The sequence below is a fragment of the Pipistrellus hanaki genome (assembly GCF_964339955.1).
Source record: "Pipistrellus hanaki genome assembly, chromosome: 1".
NCBI lineage: Eukaryota > Metazoa > Chordata > Mammalia > Chiroptera > Vespertilionidae > Pipistrellus > Pipistrellus hanaki.
Genome location: NC_140503.1, coordinates 188001393 through 188015525, shown reverse-complemented (window position 1 = coordinate 188015525; position 14133 = coordinate 188001393). Strand labels below are relative to the sequence as shown.

Genomic DNA, 14133 nt, shown 5'->3' with positions numbered 1-14133 from the left:
GAATCGATCCTCTTCTACGGGGAGACGACTGTACGTCACAAGACAATGGATGTAGAAGCACAACCTATTAGGCGATAGGGTGAATATTGGTGCGCATTGATCAATTTGTTGGTTGTAAGAGGTAGGACTGGGAATAAATATTAAAGCCAGGGCACAGAGAGCCCTGAACTTTAAACCAGATAATTGGGGCTTCATTGGAAATTCTGCAGAGAATCGATGGAGATGTTGAGCAAGCTGGTGATGTTACCAGAGCATGTCTTAGGAATGACAATTACGAGCATGACCTGCTTCTGCTTCTGAGCTCATCATCGTGGGAGGAACTGTGGTAAACTTGAATTAATAAATTATTACAAAAATAATTTTTTTATCCCTGCTTCTATCCCCAGCTAGCTGGACAGTGTGGTGAGCAATTGTATGAGTCAGAGTTCTCCAGAGAAACAGAAACTCTCCCCTTTCCAAAGCATAAATCTGAGCACAAACTTCTCAGACAAAACCCACTTGAGATGCTTTATTGCTTTCCTACAAAGGCTGAGTACATTAGGCTACAGCAGGGTCACCCTCTCTGTCCTCCGTGCTACACCCAGTTCTATCCCCTACCACACGCACCCTGACGCCTTAGACCTTGTGAGGACAACTCTGAGGAGAGGTGTCCACTGCTGCCCCTACACAGCTTCCCTATTTTACCTGTTTTTGAAGAAAGGAATCTGTGGGTGGTAATAAGTTTGAAGAGTACTCTTGGTAATACCAAACTGCTTGTACTTTACTGCATGTACCAAGTCTTTTCACACTTCTGTTCCTTTATTTATGCTGTTCCTGCCTCTGGGAATTCCCATCTTTCTATGCCTGGGACGGACTCTTCCTTTCAGTCTGCAGATAGAAGCTCTATCCACTGAGCCAAACCAGTTTTGGCAGCCACCTCCATTTTTTTTTTTTTTTTTTTTACATTGTCTTTATAGTTTTTATTGGAATGATGTTTTTTTAAAAAAAAATTAATAAAAGAAATACAGGTTCTGCCCTGGCCAGTGTGCCCAGTGGTTAGAGAGTTGACACATGCATTAAAGAGTCACAGTCAAGATTATGTACCTGGATTGCAGGTTTGATCCCAGCCCCTGGTCAAGGTATGTGTGGGAGTCAAACAATCTATGGGTCTCTCTCCCATTGATGTTTCTCTCTCTCTCTCCCCCTCTCCCTCCTTTCTTTCCACTCTCTCAAAAAAGTAATAGAAAAAATATCCCTGCCCTAGCTGGTTTGGCTCAGTGGAAAGAGCATTGGCCTGCGGACTGAAAGGTCCCAGATTAGATTCCGGTCAAGGGCATGTACTTCAGTGGCAAGCTTGATCCCTGGCCCTGGTGGGAGTATATGTGAAGGCAGCCTATTGACGTGTCTCTCTCACATCAACGTTTCTCTCTGTCTCTCTCTCTCTCCCTTCCACTTTCTATAAAAATCAATGAAAAAATGTCCTCGGGTGAGGATTTACAACAACAGTCAAATATCCTTGGCCTGGCTGGTGTAGCTCAGTCATTGAGTGTCAATCCATGAACCTGGAGTCTCAGTTTGACTCCTGGTCAGGGCACATGCCGGGTTGTGAGCTCGATCCCCAGTAAGGGATATGCAGGAGGCAGCTGATTAATGATTCTCTCTCATCATTGATGTTTCTTTCTCTCCCTCCCCCCCACCCTTTTTTTTTCTTTTCCAAAGTTAATAAAAAACATTAAAAAAAAAAAAATCCTCAGATGAGGATTGGGGAAAAAAGGAAAGAAAAGAAAAGAAAAGAAATGCAGATTAAGGTTAAGTAACTTGTTCACAACAGGCAAGATAGTGGGGACTTGTATATGTACTAGAATGTGTGTTTGTATGTGTATGTATGTATTAATATTCATAGATACCCATTTTTTTTGTAGCTGCAAAGGGTTGGACATTTTATATTGTGAGTGATGAAGACAAAGTTAACTTCTAGAGAACACTTGGCAGTTGGCCGATGCTTTGCAGGGAATCTCTGCATGGCTCCTTCACAGCCTGATGTACTGGGCTGCCTGGGGATCCTGGTTCTGCTAGTCTACTGGCTCTACTCCTGCTTCAAGGAGGACTTCAGGGTCAATTTGTTCTATGGCTCCCTCATCGCTTATGGCTTAGGGAGCTGACGAATCCTTCTGTTTTATTTGAGGGAAAGGCTCCCTCGCTGCCCTTCAGGAGAACATATTAGCGATTCACATTTCCCAGAGAACATACTGACTCATATTCCCAGTTCTTATTATAGCATTACTTTTAAGTAAATGGATTAAAATTCTTACTGTGGATCATAAAAATAGTTGATACGCACCTAATAAAAATGATTACGCATCACGGAAATGTGCTAGACCTCGAGTTTCTAAGAAAACACAACCCATAGTAACATAATGCTCATGGTAGCTACTGCTGACCCGTAGGCAGAGCTTTGTGGGATGCAGGGCAGTGCTCCAGTGATTTATTGCAGCACAAAAACCACTCCAGACACAGCAGTCGTTTATTGTTGTCTGGGTCAGGAGGCGGTTCTCACTTGCAGTCTCTTGCGGGGTGGTGGTCAGGTGCTGCCTGGGGCTAGGGTCACCTCAAAGACTGCCTATTCTCTGGGACTTCACTTGGAGTTGAAGACAGGAACGCCTATAGTTGGCCTCTACATGGTCCCGTGAGCTTCCTCAGACCATGGCACAGCTGGGTTTGAAGATCAAGAATCCTGAGATAGAGGCAAGTTAAAACAATGTTTACAATCTCGCCTTGGAAGTCACACAATGTCACTAGGTCCAGTCCATATTCAAGAGTAAGAGAATTAGCCGAGACCGGTTTGGCTCAATGGATAGAGCGTCGGCTTGGGGACTGAAGGACCCGGGTTCGATTCTGGTCAAGGGCATGTACCTTGGTTGCGGGCATATCCCCAGTAGGGGGTGTGCAAGAGACAGCTGATCAATGACTCTCTCTTCGATGTTTCTAGCTTTCTATCTCTCTCCCTTCCTCTCTGTACAAAATCAATAAAATATATTAAAAAAAAAAAAAAAGAGTAAGAGAATTAGCCTGGCTGGTGTAGCTCAGTGGTTGAGCATCATCCTATGAACCAGGAGGTCATGGTTTGATTACTGACTAGGGAACATGCCTGGGTTGCACGCTCAATCCCCAATTCAGGGTATGCAGAAGGCAATCAATCAATGATTCTCTCTCATCATTGACATTTCTATCTCTTTATCCCTCTTTCTTCCTCTCTGAAAGCAATAAAAAATTTTTTAAAAAGAGTTAAGAGAATTAGACTCTACCTCTTGATGTGAAGTGTGTCAAAGAATTCACAGATATATTTTAAAGCTGTCATATGTAGAAATTTTGCAAAACCTATGGTTCTCTTCAAAGAATGGTCATTCCTCAGTTCACTCTCACGGACTTATTCTCTGAAATGTTCTGGAGCACACAGATCTTCAGTACAATTTGGCTTGTTTTCAGAAGCTCCCCTATTAGGCACATTACCTTCTAAGACAAATAGCTCTATGATGCCATCTATCTCCTGGGTTTGGTCAGTGCCTTTAAAACCCTAATGGTTCTGAAAGCGTTGTGTGGGGCCTGCCATAACTCCTCGTAAGCAGCTCCAGAGGGGAAAGACTGTTGGAGGAGGATGGATGAGTTTTTCTTTGTCTTATGGCTTCCCCTCCCCTGATTAGCCATTTGGGGTGGCCGCGGTAAAACGGAAGGCTCTGGAGGAACTGGAAAGAGGACAGGCATTAGAGAAATAAAGAGGACGTGATCGATCCTTCAAACCACCGTTACACTGCTAACAATACTCAACTTTTATGGAGCTCTACTAGCCTTAAGGTAGGCACTTTATCCATAAGAAAACAGTGGTCAGAGTGGTTAAATGATTTGCTCTAGATAGAGCCTGGATTTGAACTCAGGTACTTCTGACTCAAAAGGTGGCAGAGCATTTATGAGTTTAAACATTGGGTTCAGAGCCCTTGGGCTTGAATCCTTGTATTAGGTGATCTTTGAAATTAACTTCTTTGTGTTTCAGTTTTCTCATTGGCAGAGAGGGAACCATCAATCAGTTGACTAATTCCATTAGGGTTTTAGAATTAAATTGGATGTAGAGCACTGAACAAATGCTAATTATTCCTCCTCCTCTATTACTTATGTCTGCTGGGGATGGTGATTTATTCAAAAGAATAATGTGCCCCAAATACAGAAGTCTGAGGAAGCACAAGATGAGGCATCTGCCATAGACTCGCTATCAGACCTCAGCATTCAGCCACTCATTTCAGTTTCTAGTGATTCAGGAACTCAGAGTCAGAAGGGAGGGCTAGTGACAGGGCTGCCACGCCTCATTGCTGGGTTCGGAGTGCTGTCCAGTCCACAGAGTGGCCAGGTGCCAGGCTCTCCATTCTGGGTTAAACCCTAGGGCCTAGGGAGACAGGACTGGGGGTGTGGTTTCCTGGCACGTGTTCACACTGTGGCAAAAGGGTGGGGTCTGTTACAGTAGGGTCTCACCCTTGGTCTCTGTGAGTGACATGCAGTACATTTCTCTATGTCAGTGTTTCCCAAGCTTCTCTCATGATGAGAATCGCCTGGTGGAGTTGTTAAAATACAGATTCCTGAATCCCAACTAAGAAGTGCTAACCTAGAATTTTTGGGAACATATAGGTAAAATTGTATACTTAACTAATGCTCTATACGCTATACAATTTTACCTATATGTTCCCAAAAATTCTAGTTTAGCACTTCTTAGTTGGGATTCAGGAATCTGTGTTTTAACAACTCCACCAGGCGATTCTCATCATGAGAGAAGTTTGGGAAACACTGCCCTATGTTACGGAGTATTGGGCTGGCATGGGCCCCGGGGAGAGCCCCACAGATGGCGTGGCCTGCCGTTTCCATCCATGACGCTTAGCTCTGGATCAGCACGGTCTTCCCCCGACGAGGCCAGGAGGTTTTGACACAGACCCCCACCTTGTCGCTGTGTGTGTGGTTCGGCCCCCTCCCAGGCAGGCTGATTTGTGAATGTGCTGAACGCTAGCGCGCTGGGCGGCCTAACCACAGAGCCGTGTTTTGTTTCTCTACCGGATACACCTGCCCAGAAAGCAGGGTTCACGCACGCTGCAGGCTCTGGCTGTTTTACTTTAGAAAGATCGCTCCCTCCAGATAAACCAGAGGGTACAACTGTGTGCATTGAGGACCTGAGGAGGCTGAAAGTAACGAAATTATTTTTTTTGGGGGGGGAAGGTATAGGAGACAAGGGACCATTATGTAAACTTGTTTATTCTTCAATTTCCAAAGGAGCATTCTCCACATTTGCACCAGTTATTATTCCCCAACGCACACCACCCAGGGTAGTGCATGGACACAGCATCAAAGAGCATCCAGTCCCAGACTGAGAAAGTCAGTCCCTTTTAAAATCTCTTCAGCCTTTCTGGTTTCATCAAGAAAAACAACCTTCATTTGAAGCTAGTATGTCTTTAACATCTAACACTTGCTAATCTCCCTTAAACACACACACACACACACACACACACACACATATTTATTTAGTATTTAAAGAAAAATACTATATAAATAATTGTACAGGTACTGTTATTCATAAATAATGTAAGCTGTGAGGGTGGTTTGTGGTGATAGTTGGATGCAGTAGACATTGGAGAGGGATGATACAAATATCTGACATCGGAGCAACTGGACTTTTGAGTAGGACAAGCTTGGGTTGGAATCACTGCCTATCACCGACTAGCTGAATGACCTTGAGCAAGTTATTTAATCTCCTTCCACACCGGTAAAACCAGAGCAGCAGTTCACTGCCTACCTTAGAGTTCTTGTGAAGATTGCCTCATAAGTGCTCGGCAATAACGTTCGCTATTGTCACGGTTGCCAGGGAATCTATTTCTACTTCTCAGAACTGTGCTTGTGTAAGTGCAGGGCCTGGCACAGAGCACACGCAGTCAGTGATAATTGCTTCCAGAATGACTGCTGCTTATTAGCGCCGTGTGTTAGTTCATCTCAGCTTTGAAGGAGATGTCAAGAGGGGATTAGGTAAGACAAGAGATTTATGAAGGGAGGAGCCTGTGAGGGAGCATGGAGGAGGGAGCAGAGAAAGCGGGAGAGAGGTTCTGCACCTGTGCAAGGAAGGGGGAGGGGCTGGAGTAGTCTCTGACCGCCGTACAACCACAAGAAAGGTTTGGCCAGGCGATGAGGAGTCCTGGAGCCCAAGTCAGCCACTGGAGGAGCGCCCCTCTGTGCTCAGTCATTGCTTGGAAGCAGCTCACGGGACATGTGGTCTTCATGGGAACTTGGTGGCGGGTCCAGGAGGTGGCATCTGGGTTGACAGTCAACTGTGCTCCCACCGCAGGAGCCTGGAGTGGCATCCTGGGTATGGCAAAAGTAGGTTTACCATTATGAACACATGAAACAGTTTATTCTTGTGCTAGTATTGATTGATTATTATTTTCCAGATGAACACCTGTAAGCCCACGCGTGCCCCACCCTGTGTTTTGTGGCTGCTGCACACATCATCTCCATCGGACACGTGAAAAATGGAGCCGGAGCATTTCCTCCAATGCATTTACCTGGTTAACTAACTACCTGGTTGTTGCAACCGAGAGAGAGAGAGAGAGAAGAATGATTTCACAACGAAAAGTCAAATGTGATATTCGAAGGATGAAAGAAATTCATGACCAACTCATGATTTTCTTGTCTCAATGCCCAACGAACAAATCAAAGATATTATTTACTTTAAAGAGTTGATCTTGACCGCAGCTCTTTATTAGCTTTGTTTGTCTGTCTTTTAGGTCTAACTTTGGATTTCAAAAGTTTTGCATTTAAGGCAGAGAGTTAAGCACATTGGCACTTCCATGCAAATCATAGGGCCCCCAATGCCAGTCCGCATATGTGTTTGGCCCATACAGTGTTTAAAGAAATTATTTTGGGTCAACATTTTAAAATTAGAAGATTATGTATATTTAAATGTTGATTTCTGACTTCTCTTGAAAACCAAAGGTCTGGAACATTGGGCATGAATTTCTGCAGGACAGCACTGCTTGGGTAAAAGTGTCTGTGACTCAAAAGGGGCTCTCCTGTTTGCTTCAGGCTCCACCACCCCCACAAAATATGCATATGCCCTTGTACTCAGTAGGCTTCACTGATTTATATTCCTGTTTGGTCCTTTGTGCAGAGAATGCTAACTGTCCCCCAATATTACGTTTTCCCCTTGTTCTATAGCAGTGGTCGGCAAACTGTGGCTAGCAAGCCACATGTGGCTCTTTGGCTCCTTGAGTTTTTAGCAAAGGCCAGCTTAGGAGTACCCTAATTAAGTTAGTAACAATGTACCTACCTATATAGTTTAAGTTTAAAAAATTTGGCTCTCAAAAGAAATTTTAATCATTCTACTGTTGATATTTGGCTTTGTTGACTAATGAGTTTGCCAACCACTGTTCTATAGTAATGTTCCAAGTGGACTCATGACTACATTTCCCAGCCTCCCTTGCAGCTAGATGTCCTCATGTGACTATGGTACGAAAGTGAAATTGATGTTTGGAACTTCCAGACTGTGCTTTTAAAGTAAAGCAGGATGGCCTCTTTTACTCCCTTTCTTCTTCTTGACAGCTGGAATGTGCACATGGTGGTGGGAGCTGGAGCAGCCATCTGACATCACAAGATGGAAGCTATGTAACGAGAATAGCAGAGCATTTAAGAAAAAATTGGAGGAGGAAACTGGGTCTCCAACAAGGAGCCCCATACCTCCTCTGGAAAGCTTATGCTCAGACTGTTATGTCAGAAAATAAACTTCCACTTGTCTTTCTCTTTCTCACAGCAGCCTCAACTGTACCTTAATGAACATATCCCTTGTTAGTAGTTTTCCCTTGTAAATGGGGCCCATGAAGGAAGCATTGAACCAAGTTGCACCAAGAGCTGAGATAAGGTATTGTTACAGAAAACCAGAGAAGAACCAAGCAATCCTTAGAGAGATGGAATTACATTTATTATTATTATGCATGGGCCCAGAGGAAAATGTCTCTCAAATTCTGGGCCCCAACATGGAGGAACTTTCCCTATTTATATGTTTTTATCTTCTTTGTCTCCCAAATATGGGATGTTTTCAGCCCCCTTTGCAAATTCTTAAAGAACCCCTATATGCTGGGGCCTTGAGACCTCAACCAAAGGCCTGGCCTGGCGCCAGCACTGATAACTTTGTCCGGGAAGGTTTATTGGCCTCTCTGAAGTGGGAATAGTCTTATTTTCCTTATTATTTAAGCAAGCAAGCATTTACAGAAGCCAAATAGCAGGGTTAAAATATCAAACGGCAGTTTTTATCTAAGATGGATGCTTCGGTATAACCCTCTTCACGGTACGGGCGTCATTGGAAAACCCTGCCCACGTCTCACAGGCCCCACTCACAGGTGGTACACTTTGGGCTGGGGACAGGTTTGCACGCACGGCTCCTGAGGGGCCTCTGTTCCCCACAGCTGCCCGCCTCGGCTTCACAGGCCACTGGGCCCCGTGCACATCGCCACCTCGTCTTGGAAGGCCACGCTTGGGCAGGCGGCCCTCCCACCTTTCCGGGCAGTGCCCTCGGAGCTAAGGCGGGTAGGAAGTTCTCGGTTGAGGTCGGTCCTGTTCTGGCGTCCCAAGTGGCCGCCAGGGAGGATCCTCCCAGTTTCCAAATAAGCAGCCCCCGCTGCGTTCGGGGAGCGTGAAAGACTGGTTCTGAGAACGACTTCTGACCAAAGAGACGTCACTGCCTCCCCAGGGACAGCGCCCCAGAGGACAGGGTATGTGTTCCTTAGAACGATGCATGAAAGCACTGAATGAGGGAGCCACGCGCCTGCACGCAGAGTGAAGGTTGCAGTGAGCCTTAGGGCCGAGGAAGGCTGCAGGGAGATCAGAAGGCTCAAGATGGCAAATCAGAAGAATCAGATGATACTTTCAAAGAAAGAACACTTAGCCGAAACCAGTTTGGCTCAGTGGATAGAGCATCGGCCTTCGGACTGAACGGTCCCAGGTTCAGTTCCTGCCAAGGGCACATGCCTGGGTTGCCGGCTCAATCCCCAGTAGGGGGCGTGCGGGAGGCAGCCAATCAAGGATTCTCTCTCATCGTTGTTTTTCTCTCTCTCCTTCTCCCTTCCTCTCTGAAATCAATAAAGAAATATATTTAAACACACACACACACACACACACACACACACACAAAAGAACACATTGTGGACATCAAAAAGAGAAAAATTAACCAACTTCCAGAAGCAGAAAGGAATCTACTTGAACATGGACCAACAGATGTGGGGCTTCATGCTGCTCTCTGTGGCCTGATAGCAAACAGTCTTTTTCGACGCGTCTTAAATGTGACACAGGCTCATATAGCTGCTGGCTCACCAATGGCAGCGATCCCATTTTCGACAGTGAACACATCTTACAACAGTGTTGCAAGTTTATCATTGAACACAGGTGATTTGAATGGTGAAACCTGTACCATAACCTGAGGGGGATTGGCTGGACTTGTGTTTGGTGGTCTGTACCCTGTTTTTTTTTGGCTCTGCCTATGCATGGTGGCCTAGCAGCCAGATATGCCTCAGCCCGGCTACCAGAGAGAGGAGACATCTTAACCTACTGGATCAGAATTTCTCAGCCTGTCTTTAGAAAGATGTTATTCCCCATTTTGCTCCAGACTGGGTTTTCAGCATACCTTAGTTCTAGGCAATATAAACTACTTATAAAGGCTCTTCAATGACCTGAACCTGGCCTAAAAGTTCAGTGATTGTCAAGCAAACGTGTGCACAAAAATAAAACTGTAAGAATAAAAAAAAAGAAAAAAAGAAAAAAGGAAAAAGAAGGTACTGATTGAAATTCAGGTAATAGTAACGGCAGACTCTATAGTCCAGGACTACTTTGGGGGAACTGAGGGGGGGGGGGCGGGGGGGGGCAAGAAATACTGTTTAATAAACACTTAAACCCTAGCTGGTTTGGCTAAGTGGATAGAGCATCGGCCTGTGGACTGAAGGGTCCTGGGTTCAATTGTGGTCAAGGTCACATACCTTGGTTGTAGTCTCCTCCCTGGCACGGGGCCCTGGTCAGGGCTCATGCAGGAGGCAACCAATTGATGTGTTTCTTGCACATTGATATTTCTGTCTTTCCCTCTCTCTTCCACTCTTCTTAAAAAATCAATGGAAAAATATCCTTGGGCAAGCATTTATTTATTTATAATTTATTTTAATTTTTAAATATATTTTTTTTATTTCAGAGAGGAAGGGAGAGGAAGAGAGAGAGGCAGAAATATCAACAATGAGAATCACTGATCTGCTGCCTCCTGCATGCCCCCTACTGGGACCAGGCCCGAAACCCAGGCATGTGCCCTTGATCAGAACTGAACCTGGGACCCTTCGTCCGCAGGCTGATGTTCTATCCATTGAGCCAAACTGGCTAGGACTCAGGGAAGAATTTAAAAAAAAAAAAAAAAAGCACTTAATGTACCATAAATGTAATGTACATTTTCTCATTGAATCATCTCAGAAACCTTATGGGGAGGTATTATAACTATTCTTTCTTAAAGCTAAAATGCTAAATAAACTAATTTGTCAAGCATCACACAGCTTGGAAGCAAAAAGCCAAGATTTTGATGTTCTGGTGATTTATGTTCAGTCCATATCACTCAGGCTTATGGACTCTCTAAGCTTAGCCTAGTCAGAAGGTAGAGGCAAGCAAGATCATGGACAAATTGCTGGGGACGGAAGAATCTCGGTGAGGGGGCTAGTGTGTAATGGAGGCAGGAAAGCAAGAAGAGAAAGTGGGAGCCCGGCTGGCATGGCTCAGTGGTTGAGAGCCGACCTAAGAACCAGGAGGTCACGGTTTGATTCCAGGTCAGGGCACATGCCTGGGTTGCGGGCTTGATCATCAGTAGGGAGCATGCAGGAGGCAGCTGATCAATGGTTCTCTCTCATCGCTGATGTTTTTATCTCTCCCTCCCTCTCCCTTCCTCTCTGAAGTCAATTTTAAAAAATATTATGAAAAAAGAAAAAGTGGGAGACACGGAGAGACTGTATACCTGCATCAATCAGATCATCGCAAGGCCCCACAATTTAAAGAAGTTATCAAAATAAGTGCAACTCTTTGATGCCTGAGGGAGGAGGGATTGTGGAAGAGGCAGGTGGCCGATATGCACGGGGAGAGCTGGCCTGGAGCAAGATGAGATCACTCTGAAAACTACATGCTACCGCGCTCTATGCATATTGCAGGATACTGCTGCGTAATTGGTTGGTAGGATATGAAGTCGAGAAGAAATCACAGTTTAATAGGCAAGACAGAGGAGTTCATGTTTCTGCTTATTGAAATACGGGTGCTTTTTTCCCTTCCCTGGGAAATCCCTTTGCCCTATATACCCAGGCTACTCTTTGATATGGAAGGCCTCTGTGTCCATTCAGACAGTTCTGCAAGATCAAAAGGGGAAAGCAGTCCCAAAGCGCTCGCTGGGGCCTGAATGTCTCCAGGCACCAGACAAAATTATGCCAACATCCCTTTCGTTATTAGCCCTTACCTCCTGCCTCGTCTGAGAGGCAGTTTGTCTTCACTCCCATGCAGTGCTCAGGTGTCTTCTGACAGCATTGGCGGAAACCCACTCAAGGTCCACGACCAGCTTTTTAGACACAGGACAAATGTGAGTTCTGGTTGGCACAAAGTGGCTGCTAACAAATCTTTTAAGATAGTTCTTTCTCTCTCAGCTACGGATGGGTGTCTGACAGTTCCAACTCCCGTAACTCTAAACCAATTTGTAAGACAGACAAAATCCTCAGCAATGGAGACGTTGTCTAAGTTGCAGCTGTTTACACTTTAGTGGTGGTGGTGGTGGTGGTGGTGGTGGTGGTGGTGGTGGTGGGGGCGGGGCCAGCTGTGCCCCAGATACATTCCAGCTGCAACAAGAATGCTGCCCTCTCCTCTGGGTCAGTAGAGCTCTATCTACAGAATGGGTCTCAGGTGAGTGAATAACATTCTCCAGGCTGAAGCAGAAAAGGATATCAAATGGAAGCATCAGTGAGGCAGAGAGAATGATGCTCCCAAGGCTATCTGCAGTTCAACAGAGCTTGTGCTCATGCTGGCGTGGCAGCAGAGTGGGGCTGGAGCTGATGAAGTGTGGTAGCAACGATTCTTAGGCAAAAACTGCTGTTTGAATTTTAACCCTGCTCTCTGGCTTCAGCACTCACTTACCTGCTTAAACAATAGGGCAGTTGCCTCAGCTTCCAGATTGAGACCTGGAGGCTAAGGCAATTTTCCTGTGCCTGTGGACCAGGACCACAGGAGATGGGTTCCCATTGACTCAGTAGCTACAGGAGCTGAAACTGTAGATAACCTTTAGAGATTAACTTTGCTCAGCTCTGCTTCTGTACTATCTGGCTATTGCAAGATAGGTCCATATTCCAAAGTCCAGCAGGATGTGGCTGGGAAAGACCCTGTGGGCTGTTTCCAGCATTTAGAATTTAGAAGAAAGGAAAATTTTTGTGGTTTAGACCTTTAGAAGGACTGCCTACACCTGGAACGGTGTGGTCGAGAGTGTGGACTCCACCTGCCTGTGGTGCTCTCGCAGCTGTCCTGGCCAGTTCAATAAATCCTTGTCTACTTTTTTTTTTTTTTAATCAATTATCAGCCTCTGGTGGTTTTATTTTTGACTCCAGGGTTCGACTCCACAACAACGAGATCTGCAGAGAGCTAAGGAGGAGGGCAGGGGTCCTGAGAAGGACGGGGACATCTGGTTTTCAGAAGGCTTCTTAAGGATTTCATCGTGCAGAAGCTTTCCAGAGCTAGCACGTGGCTCCATGATGCTGGGGACCCTGTTCCCTTCTATCTTTTATTCTCCACTATTTTCAACAGATAGCTTCCTTCCAGTGAGGGCAGATGGTAGCTAGGTAGTAGTCAAAGGCTGCCTCACTCATCATTCTTTATGAACGTTGCTTTGTTAACGAGAACATGGACGCCTGCTAGACTTGGGGTCAGAGAAGGCGACAAAGGAATGGGATGAAGTACGAGTGCAGTTGGCAGCTTGAAATTCATTGCCTCACCTCGGGGAGGTGAAGGGGGATGGGTGGAGGTGGAGGAGGACACAGAAGGGATAAATGAGGATGGGAAAAATAAAATAAAACCAATTCAGAAAAGTTCATCGCCTCCCCAGGCTCTCTGAGTGAAGTCTCTTGCCCTCCTTGCTTTGATAAAATCAGAAATGCAGCCCTCAGCTCTCCATTGCTGTGACCTGGCCTGGTTGGGGGGAAGTGAAACTAATTTGGGCAAAGACACATCCTGTCTGCCTATCCATGCTTCCTGTGAGGCTGAGGTAGAAGCAAGGGGTTACACATATTGGGCTAGAATATTAGGGAAAGAGGAAACAATGTATGAATCAAGACTTTGAGGTCAAGGATCTATATATATATATTAAAGCCTAATATGCAAATTGTCCCTGTGGGAGTTTGACCAGGAGTTCGATCACTTGCTATGACATGTGCTGATCACTAAGGGGCGGGGCAGAATGAAGGAAGGCCCCAGCCAGCAGCCGGAAGGCCTCAATCGGTCCTGATCACCGACCAGGCCTAGGGACCTACCCATGCACGAATTTTGCGCACTGGGCCTCTAATAGTTTGATATTTAACAATTTCCTTTTGCTTTAGGAAATGCTCTTTTGTCTCATTTTTTTTTAATTTTTTAATTTTTTTAATTTTAAGTCAAGTTTCCAAGTAGAAAAGGCAATATTTGTCAAATACTACAATTTACTTTGAGCCAATTGGGTTCAGAAAATGAAGGCCCTTTTTACCTCCATAGTAACTAAAAAATAAAAATAGTAATAGCATGTTTCTCCACTAATTTGTAGGTTTCTCATTTAATGCTACAATTACACACACACACACACACACACACACACACACACACACACAGAAGAGTATTATTCAGCCTTAAAAAGAAGGCAATCATGCCATTTGCAACAATATGGATGAACCTGGAGGACATTATGTTAAAGGAAATAGGCCAGATAAAAGGGTGAATACTGTATGGAATCACTATGTGGAGGAAATGGAGAGAGATTGGTAAAAGGGTGTCAGTTTGGTAAAACTTTTGGAAAAGTTTTGGAGAAAAGGTTTGGAGACCTCTAATTCTGATCCATTCCAG

General features: G+C 45.1%; 1 pseudogene across 1 annotated transcript; it reads left to right on the top strand.

Moving 5' to 3' along the window:
• The first annotated feature begins 6189 nt into the window (after positions 1-6189).
• On the top strand, positions 6190-9782 carry LOC311621350 (transmembrane protein 126A-like; annotated as a pseudogene). Its single transcript has 2 exons — positions 6190-6381; positions 9213-9782. The product of its transcript is annotated as a transmembrane protein 126A-like (transcript).
• The last annotated feature ends 4351 nt before the right edge of the window (positions 9783-14133 follow it).